Source organism: Pseudopipra pipra, chromosome 1 (assembly GCF_036250125.1).
Source record: "Pseudopipra pipra isolate bDixPip1 chromosome 1, bDixPip1.hap1, whole genome shotgun sequence".
NCBI lineage: Eukaryota > Metazoa > Chordata > Aves > Passeriformes > Pipridae > Pseudopipra > Pseudopipra pipra.
This window is the reverse complement of record NC_087549.1, coordinates 99,122,007-99,144,583: the sequence shown is the minus strand read 5'-3', so window position 1 is coordinate 99,144,583 and position 22,577 is coordinate 99,122,007. Positions and strand designations below refer to the sequence as shown.

General features: G+C 52.6%; 1 long non-coding RNA gene across 1 annotated transcript in view; it reads right to left on the bottom strand.

Moving 5' to 3' along the window:
• Positions 1-434: 434 nt before the first annotated feature.
• Positions 435-22,577, bottom strand: part of LOC135420188 (uncharacterized) — a 28,623-nt gene continuing 6,480 nt past the window's right edge. The window contains exon 3 of the long non-coding RNA XR_010433418.1: positions 435-919. This is a non-coding gene — a long non-coding RNA (uncharacterized LOC135420188). The remainder of the gene's footprint in view (positions 920-22,577) is intronic.

Below are 22,577 nucleotides of genomic sequence, written 5' to 3'. Positions count from 1 at the left end.
CCTCTGCCCAGTGCCCTCCAGGCTCAGCACCAGCCCTGGAGGTTGTTTTGGCCTCCAGTGGGATTTCATGAGCATTCCCAGAGTGCCAGGAGCATGAACCAGCCAGTGCTGGTGGAAAATCCCAGTCCCTGACAGCAAATCTGCTGCCTGCACGAGTCAGGTAGAGCCAGAATCCCAGGAGGAAGCAGCACAGCTGAGGTGCATAGGAATGGGGAGGAAAGGAGCTTCCTGGCACCGTGGAAACCCTCCAATAAAATGAACTCCAGGGTGGTGAAGGGACACTTCACTGTGCCACTGAGCTTGTGGAAATAACTCTTGTGGCTGTGCTTGTGTCTGGAATGGTGGGAATGCCGGGAACACTCGAATCCCACACAGTTCCTCACTGTAACTCATCAGCATCTCCAGCCCGGGCTATCAAAGGCTTTTGGGGGGTTGACTTCAATGCTTTGAGACTGTTACAGAGCACCTGAAAAGCCTCTCAAGCAACACTGGCTTTGGAAACACAGAACTAAATCAAACAAGATCTCAGGCCCAAGAGCTGAACTGCTGTTCCACAGCGAGTCGTGGAAAAAGGAGGAGCCACCAGAGGAAGGAGGACCTTGTAGTGGAGGTTTTAGGATATTCCACAACCCCTCTGAGGGTCCTGCACCCCCAGCAAAGCAGGGCAAGGCAGCTGCTGGGTGCTGGAGGGGACTCCCAGTTCCAAGGATGTCAGATGAGGACTCTTGGTACCTCCAGCACTTCCATATTTGAATTTAGTTAAAGAAGAAGGATTTCAGTTCTGGTTAGAGAAACACCCCTTACCTGTTCAGGTGTGAAAAATCAGGAAGCTGACTCCATGGCATTCCTCTGCAGAGCAAGGTCAAGCCATCCACAGCAAAGGAACTTTTCTATTGGGCTGTGACCACTGGAGCAGCACCTGGGAAGGATCAACAGATTCCCAGGTCAGTTTGCACTGAATAAACTCCACATACAATAACATTCAGTAGTAACACTCCATCATATAATAATATTATAAGATAAAATACAATAATATAGTAATAACAACAATCAACACACTCCACATTTCACATCTGAGAACAGTGTTATTGTTCTCTTTTTCCATTCTCTTTCCTGCTCAGAGGCCACAATGGAAATGTTTAAGGAGAGTAATAACTTCCCTACAAACCTCTTCTCATACAAGAAGCTTATTTGAAATAGAAATTCTTAAATTACATTCTAAAGGCAAATATGAACCAAACAACAATTACTTGAGGCTGCTGATGCCATCTCCTATAATCTTCTCTCCTGACTCTACAAGAGGCATTTTCTCTGCCTGACAATGGCATTCCCAGTGTTCCAGGTCAGCACAGACTCTCTCCTAGTGCAGGTGCCTTCACCAGCCAGACCCAGTGCTGAGCCAGTGTTACATCACCCTCCAGACACACCAAACCCAACCTTCACCAGCCAGACCCAGTGCTGACCAGTGTTACACCACCCTCCAGACACACCAAACCCAACCTTCACCAGCAGCTGCCCAGCAAACAGCCCCAGGGGTCACAAGTTCAGGATCTTGCAGAGGGCTCAGGGCTCTCCTGGCACACACAGCTCCAACTGGAGCTGGCTGTCAACCCCAGTCTCAGTTCCCAGCCTCTGCCCAGGACCTCTGCTGTGTAACCCTCCACTGTCATTCCCAGATACATCAGCCATGAATAAAAGATGCTGCAGCCAAGGTCAGGGGTGGGGTCAGGTTGGAGCTGGAGCAGTCCCACATCACTTGGCAGCACTCGACCTCCAAATCCCAAATCCCACCACAGATCATCCATTCCACCCACGGGCTGAGCTCTGCAGGAAGGAAGCTCTGTTTGCACCTCTGGGAGCATGAGGTAACTCTGAAAGCTGCCCTCCTTACCCAGGAAAGCCCAGTGGTTAATTAATCCTCCCTGAGGGGAGGCAGTGTGTGGGGTAGGACCCACCGTGGGCTCTGCAGCAACCCCGAGGTGGGAAATGCAGCACTTGGGGGACACTCTCATGGGGCTGGGGGGGATTTTCTTCTTTAGGATGTACAAGCTGTGCTCAGGGCTGTAAAACTGCACCTCGGTTTGGGGAAATTATTCAGAAATGAATGGATTGCCCAGAGAAGCTGTGGCTGCCCCTGGATCCCTGCAAGTGTCCAAGGCCAGGCTGGAGCAACCTGGGCTGGTGGAAGATGTCCCTGCCCATGGCAGGGGTGGCACTGGATGGGCTTTAAGGTCCCTTCCAACCCAAACCCTCCTGGGAACCACTGAAACAAAAGGTGTCCAAGTGACCTGGGGGTCATTCCTTGGGATCTGTGCCTCTCTGATGCACTGACTGGGCTGTCAGGACAACTGCACCAAAGAAAAGAAAAAAGGAGCTGCTGAAGCTTTAGCTGTAACTCTGCACCCCACAACAAGCCACCTTTGCCTGGGGCCTGCTGCAGGACTCCCTTTTCCTCTCCATGTATTTCCCTGGCAGAGGAATTCCAAGAGAGGGAAGGCAGGAGAGTTTCCCAAGCGTGATCCTCCACTGATGATTTTGGATCCTGTTTAAGTAAAGCCCCCCCAGGCAGCACCAGGAAGTACCTCCTCCAGCAGAGCAGTCACTTTTCTTAGGAAGCTCCTGATAGCCAAGGGAAAAGTATAAATTCTACCCTGTTTTCATAGAGTCACAGAATCCCACAATGGTTTGGGGTGGAAAGGACCTTAAAGATCATCTCATTCCAACCCCCTGCCCTGGGGGTGATTTGTTGAAGCTCAAGGAAAGATCTTCAGGGTTTTCTCTCATCCAGCTGTAATTATAACAGGAGTTTTAACTCCATCCAATGAAATGATTGAAACGTGCAGAGAGGGGTTATGAAATGGAGCTTCTCCTGTTTCCCTTCCAAACCCTCAATAATTTACGGATATTCAGAAGTTTAGGATGTCACAGGAAGGTGTTTGTCAGGGATTGCTTTTAAGGGTGGGGTCAAAACAAACCAATAAAATCTCTGAGTCACAGAAGCTGTGTGGGACAGAGGGATTCCAAGAGAGCCCAGCACCTCTGCCCAGCCTCAGATCAGAAGGAGCAATGAGTGACTGACAGTCAAGAGGGGGAAAAGTCTCCCTGCATCCTGATTCCGTGTCTCCTTTGCTGACTCCGGGGCCGTCAGTCACTCCCAGCCCTGTTCAGCAGGAAGGAGGTTCTGTCTCCATTTGCTGCTCCTTCCACACGAGGTATTTAAATGTTCTCATCTTGTACTCAACAGAAATGTATAATAAACCTCCCAATTACCTCCCACCCCGTGAAATGTCAAACCAATCAAAGGGCTGAAGGGGGAAATTAAAGCCTATTTTCAGAAGAGCAACTCGCTGATGTGTCACTGACCTTCAAGAGAAGAGCAGGGGAGCACAACTTCTGCAGTCCTGGGTTCCAGCCCTCAAGAGGAATTCAGGAATGTGGGATCTCTGAGATAATGTGATCAGATTTAATCGAAGTATTACCTAAAACTGCCCCATCTGGTGGGCTCTGGGTTCAGTATCAGCTCAGAGACCTTGATGAGCTGCAAGATCATTTTGTGTGGGAGGAGCAGAGACCAGACTGGGTCCAGACTGGAAATCCATCTGCTTCCTCATCTCCTGACAGAGGCCATGTGAGGCTTGAGACATTACCTGGGAGGGACCTGAAAGCTCATCCCATCCCACCCCTGCCACGTGCAGGGACACCTTCCACCAGCCCAGGTTGCTCCAACCTGGCCTTGGACACTTCCAGGGATCCAGGGGCAGCCACAGCTTCTCTGGGCAACCTGGGCCAGGGCCTCCCCACCCTTCCAGGGAGGAATAAACTCCACAGCAGCACAACAAGGAGCCCTTTAGAGCTAATTTAGCCACTGGTATCACCCCAGGAATGGGGCTCTGAGGAACATCCCAGTGTGATGGAGCCCTGGAGAGCTCTGGATTGTACCTGTCACAGCCATCCCTCCTGCCCGAGCCAGGCAGGAAGTTTGACACAGTGACAGGGGTTTTAATCCCCAGGGATTTGCTGGGACACAGGGAGCACTGGAATAGCTCCTGGGGAGAAGGGGATTATTTCCCAAATCTCTCCTGCCCTTCAGTTCAATCTTTTCCTTGAGAGAAAATAAAAAGAAAAGCCCAACAAAATCATTGAGCCTTTTTCCTTAAAGAAACCCTTCAGTTTTGGAAGTTTCTGAACCCTCTCTAAGGTGACACAGTTGGCTCCCCCCTCATTGCCTGCCTGGGCAGGATTTGTCTAACTGGGAGAATACTGGTAATGATTATGGTACCAAAATCCATCTGTGATAATTACTGACCTTCTACCACTCTTGGAATTAAAGTTTTATGCTTTATTTTCTTCTAAATCAAGTAATTGATCCTCACATGAACTGGAATTATCCCAAACACACAGACTAATTGAATAGTTAACTGAGTGTTCAATAAACTCCACGCCTCAGGATCACACCCCTTAAACTGCTTAATTAGATTTTGCACGAGGAGCTGGAAGTGGAGCTGCCTGGTTTCACTTCCCATCTCACTTCCCCCTCCGAGCACAGTGACAAACTAACCAAGGGCTGAGCAGATTTCTTGACATTTTTCACAAAATGGAGCTGCTGGAACAGCTGGAAGGGTCTGACATGTTTGTAAGTGCTCCTCAATCAGCTTTCCTGTAGCCAGAGTCTCCCTGAGCCCAGACTTTGGACACCCAGCCCAGCAAAGCACTTAAACCACTGCTCAGCCTGGCTTAAGCTGTTCCAAGAGCTCTGCTGAACCCCACCTTCCCACATTTGCACCCTCAGCAGTTGCAGGGGGTTTGTTTCACAGAATCCCAGGATGGTTTGGGTTGGGAGGCACCTTAAAGCCCATCCAGTCCCACCCCAAGGACTTTAAGGTGCCTTCCTACCCAGACTAGTCTGTGATTCCAAGGAAAATAATGCCAGGGATGGGCTGCCAGAGGTCACCTCTTCCAGCCCCCCAAAGCAGCTGCAGCCAGAGGTGAGTCTGTCCCCAGCCAGGCTGTCCCAACCCACTCCTGGCAGCCCAGGAGGCTCCAAGGCTCTGGGCACTCTCCTCCTCTTTCCACTTCTGGACCCTCATCCCAAACTCCAGCAGAACAGAGAGTCCTGAGAACGCACGGAACGTTTTAAAATAGAGCCTTCCAAAAAAAGCAACACAAAGAAGGGGCACTAAATCCACCCCCAGTTTGTTCCAGTGTCATTTACCCAGCGGGTGGGTTATTTCCAGGGAAAGCTTCCAACAGTCAGGCCCTGCAACCACTTAAAACTTTATATTGGCAAAGGCAATCGACCTGGCAGCCCTGAGTCCCAGGTATTTAACAGCATTAACCACCCCATTATCCACTCCCTCACTTAGCACGGTTGCCGGGGTATCCACCTTTGTTGTGCTTGTGCTTCCAGCTCCATTAAGTGCTGCAGGAATCACTGTGTCTGAGACGATGGAAAACACCAGGCTCCGAGGGCAGAGGCAAAAGGAACCTGGATTATATTTAACTCACTTACAGATTTGTCATTTAAGCTGCTGAGGCCATTAATCTGCAGCCCTGATATGCCCATCATGTTAATTTTGGGTTCATTTAAGCTCCGTGGACACAAAAGAAGCGATTCCCAGCCTCTCCTTCCTGCTGTCACACGGATGCAGGGCAGAGCCGGGGCTGGAAGGATGAGAGAGCAGCACCTCTCAACTCTGCTGCAATTTAACGGGGGGATAATTAAACTCACTCTCGTGGCATTAACTGGCTCCACGTGACACAGAATAAACTCTGAAAGGAGCTTTGCTTTTGAACAAAATAATTGTGAAAGCTTCACATGGGCTCTGAGAGCAGAACAGCCACGTCTGAGCTGATCCGGCATCCACAGGGATCCAGGGGCAGCCACAGCTTCTCTGGGCAACCTGGGCCAGGGCCTCCACATCCTCCCAGCCAGGAATTCCTTCCCCATATCCCATCTAACCCTGCCCTCTGGCAGTGGGAAGCCATTCCCTGTGTCCTGTCCCTCCATGCCTTGTCCCCAGTCCCTCTCCAGCTCTTCTGGAGCCCCTTTAGGCCCTGCCAGGGGCTCTCAGCTCTCCCTGGATCCTTCTCTCGTCCAGGTGAACCCCCCCAGCTCTCCCAGCCTTTCCTCCTTAATTCCAGGCCATGGAATCATGCCACAATTCAGCTCTCCCTCACTGGAGGCTGCAAACACCCATCAGAGGGAAGTGCCAGGAGCTTTTATTGAAATGAATCCTGTGATCACATTAAAAATTCTGTCCCTATGAGGATCATTTTTTAATTACATTTAAAATCAGGTAATTGCCCACTTCGGTTGTTTGGGTTCTCCGGGGGCCACTCACAACAACAGTGATTATCAAACCTGGGGGTTCCATATGCAGCATTCCAGGCTGAGCCACAGAGGGGCACATTACACATCAAAATCCAGGGAGAGATTGGCACTCCTTTGCCAATTTGACATCCTTTAGTAATTGTCTGGAAGGTTTTAAAGGCAGAACAGGACGTGTGTGTTATGGTGGTGGAATAAAAGCTGATGCAGGTCGTTAGATGGGGTGAGGAAAAGGTAGTCAGGGAGAAACACATGGATCATAATCCAAGGCAAGAGACAGACCAGGCATAGGAAAAGCCCTCCCAGCCCATGGATCCCCCTGTGCCCGATGCCCACCTTGTCCCCAGCCCAGAGCACTGAGTGCCACGGCCAGGCCTTCCTGGGACACCTCCAGGGCTGGGCACTCCAAACCTCCCTGGGCAGCCCCTGCCAAGGCCTCACCACCCTTTCCAGGCAGAAATTCCTCCTCCTGTCCCACCTGAGCCTCCCCTGGCACAGCTGGAGGCCGTTCCCTCTCCTCCTGTCCCTTGTTCCCTGGGAGCAGAGCCTGACCCCCCCCGGCTCCCCCCTCCTGTCAGGGGGTTGCAGAGCCAGAAGGTCCCCCCTGAGCCTCCTTTTCTCCAGGCTGAGCCCCCCCAGCTCCCTCAGCTGCTCCTGCTGCTCCAGCCCCTTCCCAGCTCCCTTCCCTTCCCAGCACATGCTCCAGCCCCTCCGTGTCTTGGCCCTCAAGAGATCCTTCTATTTTACCAATGTTACCCCAGGAAACTCAGCCCTCACATGTGGAAGAGAATCTGAAAATCAAGTGCTGGGCTCTGAAATGGGAGAGATCCCCTGGTCCCTGACACCTGCCCTGCTCCACTCAATGAATTCCAGGGCTTTCCATCCCTAATGGAGAGCTCCCTGCAGATGGAATCAGGCTGTGAGTGAAGAACCTCTGAGATATTTAGGGAAGCAATTCCTCCTGCTCCTAATCCTGCCAACACTGAGTTCAGATAAAAACCAAAACCCAGCAGTTTTTATTGGAAGGGATTTAGTGCCTGTGTTTAAATGTTTAAATAAGGGAAAAGAAAAACCCAAACCCTGGCTCAGGGCAGGAGCAGGGGATCCGTGCTGGGATTGTGGCTCAGGGCATTTTCAGGGAATAAAAGGAATTATCCCCTCCACAGTTCTCCAGGTGGGCTTTGCTACAGCATCACTGTGTCCAGGGAGAACAGGAACAAGCTGTGCCTGTTCCAGAGAACAGTTAAACAGGAGAGCTCACCCTGCTTAGAGCAGTGCAGACAATGAGGATCAGAACAGCACCGTGGCAGAATTCCTGCTCCCAGAACTGGCTGGCAGGCAGCAGGAGGGAGATCCACACATCCCTAAAATCCTGGAGACCAGCAGGGAATGTGATGACTCTAAATGTGCTCATAGATTAAAGAAGCACAAGGAGTAAACAGAGCAAGGCAGTGGAAACACCAGAAGTAAGGGAATTTTACAGGTGCTCAGCCTGCTGGGGGGTTTTGTGTCACAAGAAATTTAACTTTTTTGTGTGTGTTTTTAGGCTTTCAGGGGGGTTAAGCCTTCCTTTGGCATTGCCTCTGTTTGGAACCTAACCCAGCTGCAGCACTGCCTGCACACACTGGAAATGCTGCCGAGTCAGGATTTATCCCCTCGCTCCCAAATCTTCCCCTCTGCTTCAGCCCAGCCCCAGAGCTGCCACAGAGCCATGGGATGGGGCAGGCTGGAAGGGCCCACAGTGGCCCAGCTGGTGCCACCTCCCTGCTCCAGCAGGGCCACCCCAGAGCACAGGGATTGTGTCCAGAGGGCTCTGGAATATCCCCAGGGAGGATATTCCCCCCTCTCTGGACAGCCTGTTAAATCTTTGTAGTCCACGAGTTAAAGACCCAACCAAGGGAGCAGAACACGTGACCTGGGAGGAGAAATGGTATTTCTTCAACTCCAGACATGCAAGTGGCCCATCAAAACTCAACTATGGAAATGAAAATTTACCCTGCCAAAGGCTGGGATTATTTTGTAATGAACTTAAGGATCCCGGCACAGGGAGGACATGGAGCTGCTGGAGACAGTCCAGGGAGGCACCAGGAGGATCAGAGGATGGAGCAGCTCTGCTGGGAGGAAAGGCTGGGAGAGCTGGGAGTGTTCAGCTGGAGAAGAGAAGCTTTGGGGTGACCTGATTGTGGCCTTCCAGGACCTGAAGGATCTACAGGAAAGATGGAGAGAGACTGTGGACAAGGGATGGAGGGACAGCACACAGGGAATGGCTTCCCCCTGCCAGAGGGCAGGGAGAGATGGGATATTGGGAAGGAATTCCTGGCTGGAAGGGTGGGGAGGGGCTGGAATAGAATTCCCAGAGAAGCTGTGGCTGCCCCTGGATCCCTGGAAGTGTCCAAGGCCAGGTTGGAGCAACCTGGGCTGGTGGAAGGTGTCCCTGCCCATGGCAGGGGTGGCACTGGATGGGTTTTGAGGTCTCTCCCAACCCAAACCAGTCTGGGATTTGATGACAGTTTTTGCTGTCTGGGCTCCTGGAATCAGCCCTGCAAGGACCCAGCAGCCCATCCATGCAGGCTGGTCCCACCTGGCTCCTCTCTGGGCTGGCAGGGAGGGGGTGATGGAGCCCAGGGGTCCCTGTGGGACGGGGGGGGTGTTCAGTGCCCAGGGAGCCCCTCTTGGGGCTGGCACAGCCCCTGCACCCGCTGTAGGGTTTGCTTTTAAAAATCAATTGAGAGATAAATTTCACTGCAGAGCTTCTCCCCCTGATTGCTGCTTGCAGAAAAACATAAATAATTAATTGCATTAGAGAAATGTCACTCAGCCCCAGTTTTGCTTCACCTGAAGTGAAAAATGACCACTTGAAAGACAGAAAAATTGTCAGGCACTAAATCTTTACTGAGTGCTGCTGTCTGCTCCCCTGCTTTCACAGAACCACTGCCATGTAAGCAGGGAATTCTCTTTGGAGACTCAGCCATCCTGATTTATCCATGGGGGGAGGATGTTATCCCAGCCTGACCCTGCAAGAGGAGGAGGATGGCACCAAGTCCCTCATGGAATCAACAGCAAGGATGTCCTGGAAGACTCAGAGATCTTTGCCAAGACTGAGCCCCTTCAGAACAACTTCATTTTCAAAGAACACATAAAACCTTCCTGCTTGTGGCACAGAGAGAGCACCGAGCCATGAAGGGACACGGGAGGTTTGGGGGGGTAAGGTGGGATCTCATCCCCATCTCCCAGGGTTCTTTAGGATCATCCTAGACCAGCACTGGTGGGATCAAGCAGATCTTCTCCCAACCCTTCTCAGCAGAAGGACACAAGCAGAAATGTTCCCAGGGCTGGAGAGTCAAGTTGCAGTTTCCCATTTGCCAGACCCTGCTTTGCTGTGTTACCCCTGGGGAGGGACACACTGACGGGGTTTCCTACCCCAGCAAACCAACAGAAAATGGAGTTTTACACAGAGTTTGCAGATTTCAACTCAAAGAAGGCTGGATATAAAATGAGTTTGTTACTCTGATGCTCCAAGAGCCTCTTGTCTCACTGGAGCAGCAGCAGGAGGGTTTTCAGGGATGGACTGACTGTTGCAGTTCATTTTTGGGCTGGAGGAAGAGTTGGCAAACTTGAAAGAGGATAATTCTGAGTAATGATTCTGAGTGAGCAAGAGACACCACGAGTGCCAAGGATCTGCCCCCACCTGTAAACACGGGGTGGCTTCAGCTACAGCCTCCAAGGTCATTTATTCCCATCACCTCTCCAGAGATATCCCGGGGGGAATCATTGTACAACAGGAATAAACCCCAGTATTAAACTGCAGAAAAAGGCTTCTTACCCTCACCAATACACTTCAGAAAAGTGCTTTTAACTGGAGACAATTTCAAATGGGAATCTTTATTCATCTGTCTGTTTTCAAAGCAACTTGTGACTTCACTCTGTGGAAAAACCACCCCATTCCAAATGCTTGAGGACAACAGGAACAAGCAGCAGTTGCCTCTGCTGCCCTTGTGCCTTAAACCAGGTTCATCTCAGGGTGATATTTAACCCAGGATGGCATCACCCCTCGTGTGACCCTGATAAATGGGGCTCCTCCTCTGTTCAACCTGCACAGGAATTAAAACCTCCAGAATATCTGCACTGCCACAAATAAATTACAGGTCTGCTTGAACAAGTCTGAAATCTCCCTCTGACAACTGCTGAAGGAATAAATAAGCCCTGGAGCTCTGCAGGGAGATGAACAGCCCCGTTCTCACCATCGTTCTCACCATCGTAGCTCACCGAGCAAACGACGCTCGGGTTTCAACCCCAGCAGGGCCCGTCCTGCCCAAAGGGGTGCCAGGAGTGTCTTAAGCAAGCCTGGCTCAGCTGGGTGCCAGGGGGGCAGGACGTACCCCAGGGGGTCTGGATGTGATTTACAGATCCCAGAGGAGCATCCTTGGGCAGTTCCCCTCGTGCCAAAGCCTCTGGGTGTCAGCTCAGGGGGCGGAGCAGCACGATGGATCAGAGCCTGGCATCAGAGCCCAGCAGCCACCTTGGGCATGCAGGACTGAGCCATCCCAGCGAGTCCCTGGCATTCTGCAGGGCACCTTTCCTGGGAAACACACCCCAGAACAGGGACCACTCTGTCTTCATCTCCCTCCCTCCACCATGAGACAGAAACAAAAGCGGACAGAGCAACTCCCTTCCCGGCCTCCTCTGGGTTTGGGGAAGGCCAAACTGCCCAAATGGATCCGTATTTCATGGCACAAGAAGAAGCAAGGCAGGGCACCTACTGGGATAATGCTGGGTTTTCCCCCTGTGCTGGCTGGAGCAGGAACAAGGGTTGATTCCGGGGACTGCAGACCCTCAGTAACACACGGGACTCACCGGGACTATGAGGGCTGGGGGGATCTAAGAATGATTTCTGGCATAAACCAGCAATTCCATCATCACTTTCCCTGGCCTGGGTATCCAGCTGGTCCTTTCTCTCTCTTCCATCTCTGAACAGCTTCTGAGCAGCCAAACCCAACCTTTAGTTTCCGTGAGGAACCAGTCCTCAGTGTGCTAACAAAGCAAGGCTCCCCTTCCACAGCAAATAACATCACATCTCATATTTCACTGGCAATAAAAGCAATTTCCCTGAAGGGCTGATTTTCACCAAACCTGGCACTTGTGGCATTTGATAACTCAGTTGCCTTTTATTTCTGGTTTTGAGACATCAAGTGGCAAAAGGGGAAATAAAAATGGCAGGAAAGAAAAACTATTCTGAGGACGTAACAGTCCATTAAGCAAAATTTTAAACCAACCTGTCTCTGGCTCTCTGTGGCTCAAATGCAATCCTGCTCCTGCCCTCCAGGCTGTTATTAACGCTGGTGTAATGAGTAACTAAAATAAAACTCAAGTGAATAAATATGCTCAAAGGCACTTTGTTATTTCTGCAATTAGAGACAAACTGCCACGGGAGAGCCGAAAGCTTTTGGGAAATCATCCAAGGAAACACTTGCCAAGACTGCAGTAATCCTTGGGCTGCTCTTGGTGTGAGGCTCCCAGTCCTCCCAGTGCTGTCCCTGTCCCTTCTGGGTGCCCAGGGTTTGTTCCAGAGCAGAGCTCACGGTGTGAGTTGAGCCCTCCCTGCCCACAGGGCACCGTGCCCAGCACTGCAGGTAACGATCACATTAACTCAGTAATTATTTATCCCAGCAAAACTCCAAGGGGATTTATTCTTGGAAGAGACACAGCAGAAAAAAGGGAAAAAGGAACAGGCAGGCAAGGTTTAAAATCCCTCATGTTCCCTGTGCCTGGCTAACAGGCTTTGGGAAAGCACCAGACAGTAAATGCCATTTATTCTGACTTTAATAATCCTTCTGAGGCTCTTTGGCCTGACATTTCCGAGCGAGCCAGGGAAACACGGATGGAACAAAGCAGAGGGAGGGAGCCAGAACGTCCCACTGCGAGAGCAGTTATCCATGAGCAGGGACAGCTGAGTGTGCCTCTGCATAGCCCTGCAGCTGGTGTTATTTGGCTGTTCCCTGAACAGCTGGGGTGAGGAGAAGCACCCCAGGCATGGCAGGCACAGCAGGGACCGACCCGGGGCAGTCTGTGAGCAGCTTGGGCAAACAGACTGAGAATTCCAGGGAATTGTGACAACTGGCAAACGGATTTGAACAAAAAATACTTCAATTTATGACCAAGAAGAGCCCGGTATTTCATGGAGCAGGGCATGCTGCGGAAGGACAGGCTGGGGAGAAAATGGGAGAGCAGGAGCTCCTCGGAGAGGCGCTGGACTTACAAGGGATTGCAAGGGAATTCCAATGGCAGCAATTCCCAGTCTTTAGGGAAAAGGGGAAATGGGCCCTGGGCCCATGGGTGGCTTTAACCACCTCAGTGCTGACAGATGGGCACTGTCATAGAACAGAATCCCAGAGTGGGTTGGGTTGGAGGGGACCTTAAAGACCCTCTTGTTCCACTGCCATGGGCAGGGACACCTTCCACTGTCCCAGGTTGCTCCAAACCCCATCCAGCCTGGCCTTGGACACTTCCAGGGACCCAGGGGCAGCCACACACCTCTGGGCAACCTGGGCCAGGGCCTCCCCGTGGCTGATGTGAGTGCTGCAGGGCATTCCCAGCAGGCATTACAGACATTTCTGCCGGTGACTGATGGGATGAGCAGGGGAGGTGCTGTGGGACCTGCTGCTCACCCAAGGAGGACAGTTGCTGGGTGACACAGCCTTGGACACAGTGACCATGAGAGAATGTGGAGCTCAAGGCACCCAGAGGACAAGCAAGATAAATGGTACAAATACAACTGTGGGCTTCAGAAGGACATCACTGCAGCCCCTTCATGGACCTCACTGGCAGCATCTGCTGAAGATACGTCCCTAGGGGGGTGAAGGGGCCCAGGAGAGCTGGGTAATGGCCAAGGACAGCCCCCTCAAAGAGGAGAATGGCTCATTCCAGTGCACTGATCACACAAGTCCATGGGGCTCTCTTGGGCTGCAGCAGTTCCAGCAGCTCCACACAAGTGTTCCTCAACCACTGAGGGCTCTGTCCAGCTTTGGGTCCCTTGCACACGAAGGACAAATGTGCTCCAAGTTTACTTTTAGCTCTCTGACTTTGTTCTTTGTCTGTCTGTCCTGCAGGCTGACACTGAACCCATGGACAGATCTCTCCAGAAATCCCGTGGCTGGATCTCTCCCTAAATCAAGGCAACTGAGAAGAACCAATGTTTTTAACACACCTCTTTCAGTCTGTACCCACTGAGGATGATCCCGTGGCTACAGATGAAAACCATGCACTGGGTTTTCCACTTTGGACACATCTCCTGAACAAGAAACTCCTTTATATTTTAATAGTGAAACTCCTCAAGAACCCCTGTTTCCAATTAAACTCTGCCAGGATATTTGGCAGCATCAAAAAGACCTTCAAATAGACTATTTAGCAAATAGCCTTGTCTGTGAGAGCTGAGAGACTCAGCAACGCTCCGCAATTTATGTCCTGCTTTTCTTAGGGGAGGTGATAAATCAAAGCAGGGATTTTACCTGGAGATACAGAGAGAGAAGGTGCTCTCTGCTCTGCACCTTCATTATTTGTGTGCAGCTTCAAAGCACAGAGCTGGCTGAGAGCTCCGAGAGGGACAGATAATGATGCCCCGTAATCAGCAGCGTAATCAGGAGATGGCTGTGTTACATTCCTCTCCTGGAATATTAATGGAGTGAGGACACTGCAGACTGATGTGCAACCAGGGTTTCAAATCCTTCCAAATGGCTCCCTAGTCCGTTCCTCCTGCTGCTGTGCTGCTCTGCTCTCAGGGCTGAGGGGAGAAGGAAGGCATTCCGGTGAGGAGCAGTGCAGGCTGCACCTCCTGCTGCACCTCCTGCTCCCCAGAGCCACAGCACAGACAAAACACACTGGGTGCTAAAAACCAGCCTGGGTTTGGCCTCTGGGACTGAGCCTGCACTCACTCAGGCTTTAGGCTGCCCTGACAGATGTCCCCAAGTGCCACATCCACAGGGCTTGGAAATCCCTCTGGGGTGGGGGCTCCAAACCTCCCTGGGCAGCCCCTGCCAAGGCCTCACCACCCTTTCCAGGCAGAAATTCCTCCTCCTGTCCCACCTGAGCCTCCCCTGGCACAGCTGGAGGCTGTTCCCTCTCCTCCTGTCCCTTGTTCCCTGGGAGCAGAGCCCGACCCCCCCCGGCTCCCCCCTCCTGTCAGGGGGTTGCAGAGCCAGAAGGTCCCCCCTGAGCCTCCTTTTCTCCAGGCTGAGCCCCCCCAGCTCCCTCAGCTGCTCCTGCTGCTCCAGAGGAGGGATTTGGGTTCAAATTTCCAGTCACTGTTTCTGCTGGGAAGCACATACAGAGAAAGAATTCTTGGCTGTGAGGGTGGGGAGGCCCTGGCACAGGTTGCCCAGAGAAGCTGTGGCTGCCCCTGGATCCCTGGAAGTGTCCAAGCCAGGCTGGACGGGGCTTGGAGCAACCTGGGCTAGTGGAAGGTGTCCCTGCCCATGGCAGGGGGTGGCAGTGGATGGGCTTCAAAGTCTCTTCCAACCTAAACCATTCTGGGAGTTTATGAATTCCAACCCCTGCCACAGATTTTAAGGCATGAGGTGAAACAAGTGGGGCAGAGCATCTGTCAGAACCCACCACGCTGCACTTTGGACACCCAGCTGAGGAGAACACCCACGGCCTGGGCTCATCCTAAATCCCAGTCCTTTGCAGGATGAACACTGGAACGTTCCCTCCCCAGGCAGAAAAGGCTGGGAAGTCTATTCAGCAGGAGGTCTGTTCCATGGCTGGGAAGTCTATTCAGCAGGAGGTCTATTCCATGGCTGGGAAGTCAGTTCAGCAGGAAGTCTGTTCCATGGCATATCCTGCCCGGGGAAAGCGTTTGCATCAGGACCCGCACGAGGAGCCAACACGGCTCATCCCACCCCCCCTGCGGTGCTCATGCAAGGCAGGAAACACGATTTAAACAGGTGTTCCAAGGCGCTGTTCCCGGTTATTCCCACGGCTGGGAGCAGGGATGAAATCCAGGCTGGGCCCGCCACCTGCTGCTCCTGGCGGCAATTACTGGGAGCAGCGATGGGAAGCCCTGGGCTGCTCCACCTGCCTTCCAGGGAAGGGGCACCTGGAACGGGGCTGCTGGCACTGCCACCGGCAGAACTGGATGGAGAAAACGGCCTGAGCCCTGCTCCACACAGGAATGACGGGATGATAACCCTGCTCCGGTGCAGTCCTGCGAGAGGACACAAACCAGCTGCTCCTCCCTCCATTCCGGGAGGAGGAAATGGCAGGGACACCTTCCACCAGCCCAGGTTGCTCCAAGCCCCATCCAGCCTGGCCTTGGACACTTCCAGGGATCCAGGGGCAGCCACAGCTTCTCTGGCAACCTGGGCCAGGGCCTCCCCACCCTCCCAGCCAGGAATTCCTTCCCAATATCCCATGCAGCCCTGCCCTCTGGCAGTGGGAAGCCATTCCCATGTCCATGGTGTCCCCAGGTCTCCAAATCCCAGAGTGGGATTTGCCAGGGAAGCTTCACATCCCTGTGAAGGGAAACACCTCAGCATCACCCTGAGTGCCTTTGGGGTGACAGTGACATCCTGAGGGTTCCACTGATCCTTTACTTCCACATTTCCAGTTCCTTCCCCGCAGTGACAGAGAGCTCTGTGCCGTGACTGCAGAGCTGGGACGTGACCCCAGGGCTCCTGTTACACACATTCCAGAGGCCCTGGAGTTGGGAAGTCTGCACCAGGTGAGGTCTCAGGGCTGTCCCACACCTCCCCACTCTCAGCCTCCCAAAGAGTTCAGCAGCAGACAGGGCAGCCAAAACTCCCTGCAGGGAGCAGCCCTGGGCACGGCCATTGGCACCACCGGGTCTGAGGGACAGGAAGCAGCAGCCAGGCAAGAGGGCAGAGCCAGCATCTGGAGCCATTCAATCTGGAGTTAACCACATAAATTATGCAATGAGAGAAGATGAACTGAATTAGTGTTTCAGCAGGGAGAGCGTGACCAGAGCCTGTGCCCAGAGCTCAGCGCTGACACTGCCCAAAACACCTCCTGTGGTGCATTTGGCCAAGAAGTAGTGCAGGCTCCAGAGAAGAAGACCTGAGGGCTGCAGCACTTGCTCTTGCCCCCCAGGAAAGCTGCTGGAATACCTGCTGGCACTGATGACACCGGTGCCAGCCCCAGCTCCCAGCTCAGCGTGTGCTGACCTTGGGCTCCGCTGGAGGAAATGAAGGTGCCGCAGGAGCAGCCAAGTGGAAAACTGAAACTACCATTTTCCAAAGATATTCAAGGTAAAAAAGCCTCAGGGACAATCTTTTGTCAGTTCCTGAGACTTGATTAACTGCCTTAATGCCACATGATTAATGGCTTTCAGAGGCCCAGTCTCCATGCACGTGGTGTGACTGGAGTGTCTCCCTTCTCCAAACCCCCAGGAGCTGCTCCAGAGCCACGGCCCCAGTGACCCTGAGGGACCTCACAGCCTTCCTCAGGCTGCATCCTCCTCCTCCCAGCCCAGGCAGGGGGATGCAGCAGGGAGCACACTGCACATCAACCCGGGCCCTCAGACAAGAGAGACACGGAGGGGCTGGAGCGTGTGCAGGGAAGGGAAGGGAGCTGGGAAGGGGCTGGAGCAGCAGGAGCAGCTGAGGGAGCTGGGGGGGCTCAGCCTGGAGAAAAGGAGGCTCAGGGGGGACCTTCTGGCTCTGCAACCCCCTGACAGGAGGGGGGAGCCGGGGGGGGTCAGGCTCTGCTCCCAGGGAACAAGGGACAGGAGGAGAGGGAACGGCCTCCAGCTGTGCCAGGGGAGGCTCAGGTGGGACAGGAGGAGGAATTTCTGCCTGGAAAGGGTGGTGAGGCCTTGGCAGGGGCTGCCCAGGGAGGTTTGGAGTGCCCAGCCCTGGAGGTGTCCCAGGAAGGCCTGGCCGTGGCACTCAGTGCTCTGGGCTGGGGACAAGGTGGGCATCGGGCACAAGGGGGACTCTTCCAAACCTCAGTGATTCCATGAGTCTGTGACACCGACACAAGAGATCTGTGACACAGAGCAGAACAAGTGGTGGGAAGAACATTAAAGAAAAGGAAAAGCCTCTAAAAAGTTAACAAAACTCTGCTGAAGAGTCAGCAGGACCCTGCTGAGTACGGTGCTGACCATGGGAGCAACAATCCGAGCAATTCCACTCTCTCCAGGGATCACTGGTGGAGGCTCCCCAGGACCAGCAGTGACAGGAAGCCCAAAGAGATCATTTCAGCCCTGGAACCTAAAGCAGTGGCCAAACTGCAAATGGGAAGAGAAGACCAGGAGAAGAAAGAAGCAAGCACTGGCCTCGTCCCCTCGTAGGACTGGCTGTGTCAGCACATGTTCTCCAGATGGATAATCCCTGTTTCACAGCTCATGGCAACTCTGGGGGTGCTGAACACTTGGATTAATTGTCACAAACAAGACCAAATGCCTGTATCCCATGAGCAGGAGGTGGTTAAGCACACGTGCTCCACACAGGCCTTACACAAGCCAGCAGTGAAGCTCCGGGAGTGAATCATTAATCACTTGTCAGTGGTTAAACCACTGCAGCCTCCAGGAAAAATTCACAGCCTTTTCTGCAGCCCTGGATCAAAAATTCCTCCTGTTCCTGCCCTTGTTAATAGAATGCAAGAACTGTGCATCTCAGGGATCTATAAATAAACTTCCAAGGCTGACTTGCTGCTCCTGTACTTAATGGTAGGAAATTGCATCCTGGAGTTGCTGGGGCAGGCAGGGACCCAGAGGAGCTGGTGTGGAGGGAATTTGGGATGGTCCCTCTTGTACCCCTCACCAGGCTCCCTTTCTCAAAGGCACTGGGAAACAGGATTAGTGCCCCTGGATCCCCCTGTGGCAGGATGTGTGTGGGAAATGCACATTCAGGTATCTGCATTACAGGGCTCTTGCAGCAATAAACTGCTCATTACATGGTGCCATTGCCAAAATCATTCCTCTTTTCCCAGAGGAATGGAGCTCATGGAGACAGAAATGCCTATCCATTCCCAGCTTGGAGTTCTCCCAGGTTTTTAGGATCTTTGCTCTATGGGGAGTTCTAGTGCCAGCCCAAACTCAAGTCATTTTACAATACATATTTATTTCCCTGCTTCTTAACAGAACAATTTGGAAACCTCCCAAATCCTTCAAACAACAGAAGTACTTTTCCTTTATGGCACAAGAACAGGTTCTTGCCTTTCTTTTCCCAGGGAGAGCAGCCAGCAAGGGCAGCCCCCCAGCTTGCACAGGGATGGATATTTCCCTTAAAAACTTCAGCAGTTTGGCATTTCCAAGCTGTCACTGCCACAGCACTGCCTGTTAATTACAGTAATGATTCCTTCAACGTGGGCAGCAGAAATGGAATATCAGGTAGAATTGACTCTGTCTCCCAGAGAGTGGGCAAATAAAACCTGGCTGATCTTACTGTCATTTCATGGCATGAGGTGGTGAGAGATCCCTCAGCAATGTGACTTAGCACTGACAGGGAGCACTGGATTCTTTCTTCCTTTGATTTTTACCATGGCCAAGGCTGTAGGAAGGCTCCAGAAGGCCCAGCTGGGAATACAGGGGCTGGAGAAGCACCAGTGGCACTTCCAGAGGGAAGAGTCAGCTCCTCGCTCCCCCCTCCCTCCCCACACCACAAGAACACCCGTGTCACTCCCTAAGAACTGGTTTTACAGCTCTTTCCCAGTCTTAAGGGGCAAACACCCTGATGATCTACAAATGATCATCCTGCACATGATTTGGGAAAGGAGAATACACTGAGATGAGACCATAAGGATGAAACAATCTCCTCACCATGCCAGATGTCACTCTGAATAAAGACCTTGGAAGAGGAAGTGTCATTAGTGCAGCTCAGGTGATGTTTTTGCAGGAGCAGGGAATACACTACAGGGAAGGATGGTTTTCCCTGCTGAGGGAAGAACTGCCAAGAGATCCTGTGGAAATTCCCATCAGTGCCTTCCTGGTTTGTTTTGCAAGGGCCCTGTTCCCTCAGGAGTGGTGCCTGGCCTGGCATGTTCAAACACCCAGTTCCACCCCAGCAGCCCAGGGGGGACACCAGCAGGCAGGGACTTGTCCCAGGATCCCTCTCCCACTCCAGAGCATGGCAGCTGTCACACAGGGAGGGCTCAGCTCCCAGCTCTGGGAACACACAGCCAGTCCTGCCTGCATCCCACATTTCAGGGCTGGGGAGAGAACTAATGGCACATTCCCGCTCCCTCAGCTCTGCTCCCCTGCTTTCCACGTTCACAGGGAACACTGCAAGTGAAGGCTCAGCTAAATGGAGATTTCAGGGGGTTGCAAAGCAAGAATTCCAGGGAAAAGCACAGAGCATGAAGCTGCAATGCCCTGAAATCCTTCCAGCTGCAGAGGCAGGGAGCTGTCTGCCCAGTTTAACCCACAAACCCTGAGGAAAGAGGCCTTCCAAGGGATGCTCTGCTCGGCAGGCAAACACAGACCGGACCCATCAGCACCTGGATCCACCAAAGCAGAGCTCCTGCCTGGATGGGGCCAGGAGGGATCCCTGGGAGGGCTCCAAGGGCAGCACCAGGCCAGGCAGGGGCATTGCTGACAGGGAAGGGCTTGGCTTTGTTGCACCAGAGCCCTCCAGAGAATAAAAGCACTCACAGGAAGCATCATCTGCCACTTCCTGACACAGAACCCTTCCCCTCTGCACCCTCTGAAAGGCTAAAATTTCACAGTCTCCTTTTACACCTGGTGCTAATTCTTCAAAAAGAAGCCAGAGAATATTCCAGTAACCTTCTCTAGTTGGTCTAATATTCGAAATCTGCTCCTTTCCTATTCTTGATTATCTGCCCATCAGCAGTGCTGACTTTCATAGAATCCCAGACTGGTTTGGGTTGGAATCATTCAGGTTGGAAAAGCCCTCTGACACCACGGAGTCCAACCATCCCCAGCACTGCCAAGGCCACCCATGTCCCCAAGTGCCACATCCACAAGGATTTTAAATCTCCTCAGGGAAGGAGACTCCACCCCTGCCCTGGGCAGCCTCTCCCAACACTGGAGCTCCCTCTGGCTGGCTGGGAGCAGGAAAAAGGAGGAAGGATATTTCTGTGGTGCTACTGCTGCTTTTGGAAATTTAATAACAATGTTAGAAAACAATTAAAGAATGTTTTCATCAACTTCAAACAGACAACAGATGTTGGGTTTAATAAAAATGAGTTATGAAAGCAAAGAGAGTAACAAGAATTAATTAGAGAATGCTGAGCAAAGTCCAGAAATCTGACATTTCCTCACAACTACTTTATACGTCTGTGTTTCGTCAGGAGAGGTGGATACTCTTTCTTTACTTAGTTTTAATAATCACAGAATCACAGACTGGTTTGGGTGGGAAGGGACCTCAAAGCCCATCCAGTCCCACCCCTGCCATGGGCAGGGACACCTTCCACTAGCCCAGGTTGCTCCAAGCCCCATCCAGCCTGGCCTGGAACATTCCAGAAGACAGGATCACACTGGTGTCAGCACCACAGAAGGCACAGATCACTGGCTCTGTATTTCAGCAGTGTAATATCAGACAAAGTCACTGCTCCAGCTCCCAGGGGCATCTCCTCCTGAAGTTCTTTAGCAACACAAGTGTCAGAATTATCTCCTCCAGCACAGCGATCCCCAGGCACTGACAGGAGGAAGGATCAGTAACAGGGATCACTGCAATCACAGGCTCTGCCCAAATTCTGCATAAGGAACAGATAAATGGACTGAGTTCCCCAAAACATGAGGGTTCTAAAGACCTGACCATTTCCCCTGTTCCCCCAGGGCACTGAGGCACTGACAGGACTGAGGGACCCTCAGGGGGAATGCTCCTCTTCCCGGGTGGAACTGCACCCCTAGTGCCCTGCCAGCCCCTCCCAGCCTAACTGGTGCTACTGGGGCAGCAAGGGGGGCCTGGGACTGGCCCTCTCCCGGTCAGGACAGCCCCACGGCTCTGGAATGCAGCCATCCAAAGGGACAGGGAGCCACACGGCCGGAGTAGCCATAGCAACCCACAGTGCCATCTGCCTTCCTTCTCCCTGCATTAGTGCTCTCCTCCCAGCTCCTGATTTTCCAGCAGCCTGTGTAATTCCCAGGCCCAGGGAGCTCCAGCCAGCTGGGATGTCAACACTCTCGGAAAATAATTTTATTAACAGGTTTTATTCTCCTTGTCTCAGAAGTGCTGCAGTTAAATCAGATTTTATCTAAACAGCAGAGATGGAAAGGAAGGAGATGCCACCAGTGCTTAGTCTCGCTGGATAGAAAGCTGGTGCGGCCATAAAACTGTGGTTAGACTATAAAAACTGTACAACTGACACTAACTTTCACCATGAATGGATGGATGAACCTCACCCTCACAAAAGAATGGGCAGAATCGGCCTCCTACAGAAACTTAATGGCTGGGTTATTTTTTCTTTATTATTCTTGTTCCAATGTGAGGAAGAGGATGAGTGAAGGAAGGAATGCATTTGAAATTTATAACAACATCTACTCCCGGTCACGCTGCACTGGAGCTCTGCTGGGAGAGCACTACACTGGGAAACTTGGAATGCCAGAATCCCTGAGGCTGGAAAAGCCCTCCCAGCCCATGGATCCCCCTGTGCCCGATGCCCACCTTGTCCCCCAGCCCAGAGCACTGAGTGCCACGGCCAGGCCTTCCTGGGACACCTCCAGGGCTGGGCACTCCAAACCTCCCTGGGCAGCCCCTGCCAAGGCCTCACCACCCTTTCCAGGAGGAAATTCCTCCTCCTGTCCCACCTGAGCCTCCCCTGGCACAGCTGGAGGCCGTTCCCTCTCCTCCTGTCCCTTGTTCCCTGGGAGCAGAGCCCAACCCCCCCGGCTCCCCCCTCCTGTCAGGGGGTTGCAGAGCCAGAAGGTCCCCCCTGAGCCTCCTTTGCTCCAGGCTGAGCCCCCCCAGCTCCCTCAGCCCCTCCCCTCCATCTCCTGAGCGGGGTCATGAATTAGGTGAAACCTTCCAAGTCTTGCTGGCTTTAGAGGAACAGAAGTCTGACACTTCCTTAAACTGTAGCATGAGGATAAAGGTGAATTCCTCCCACTCCAGATTCACCCCACTGGTGTCCCTGACAGGATGGTGGCTGCTACGTGTGGAATTTTAATCCCCTCAGACACTTCCTTACTGACAGAACCAACAGCAAACCAGCTCTGTGGCTCTGGAACCCCACAACCCCAAATGCAAAGGCATTGACATCACCTCCACATCGCTGCCTCATGCAAAGGAACTTGCCCAAGAGCACATTAATGCAGAAGCCCTGTCTGCAGGGTCTC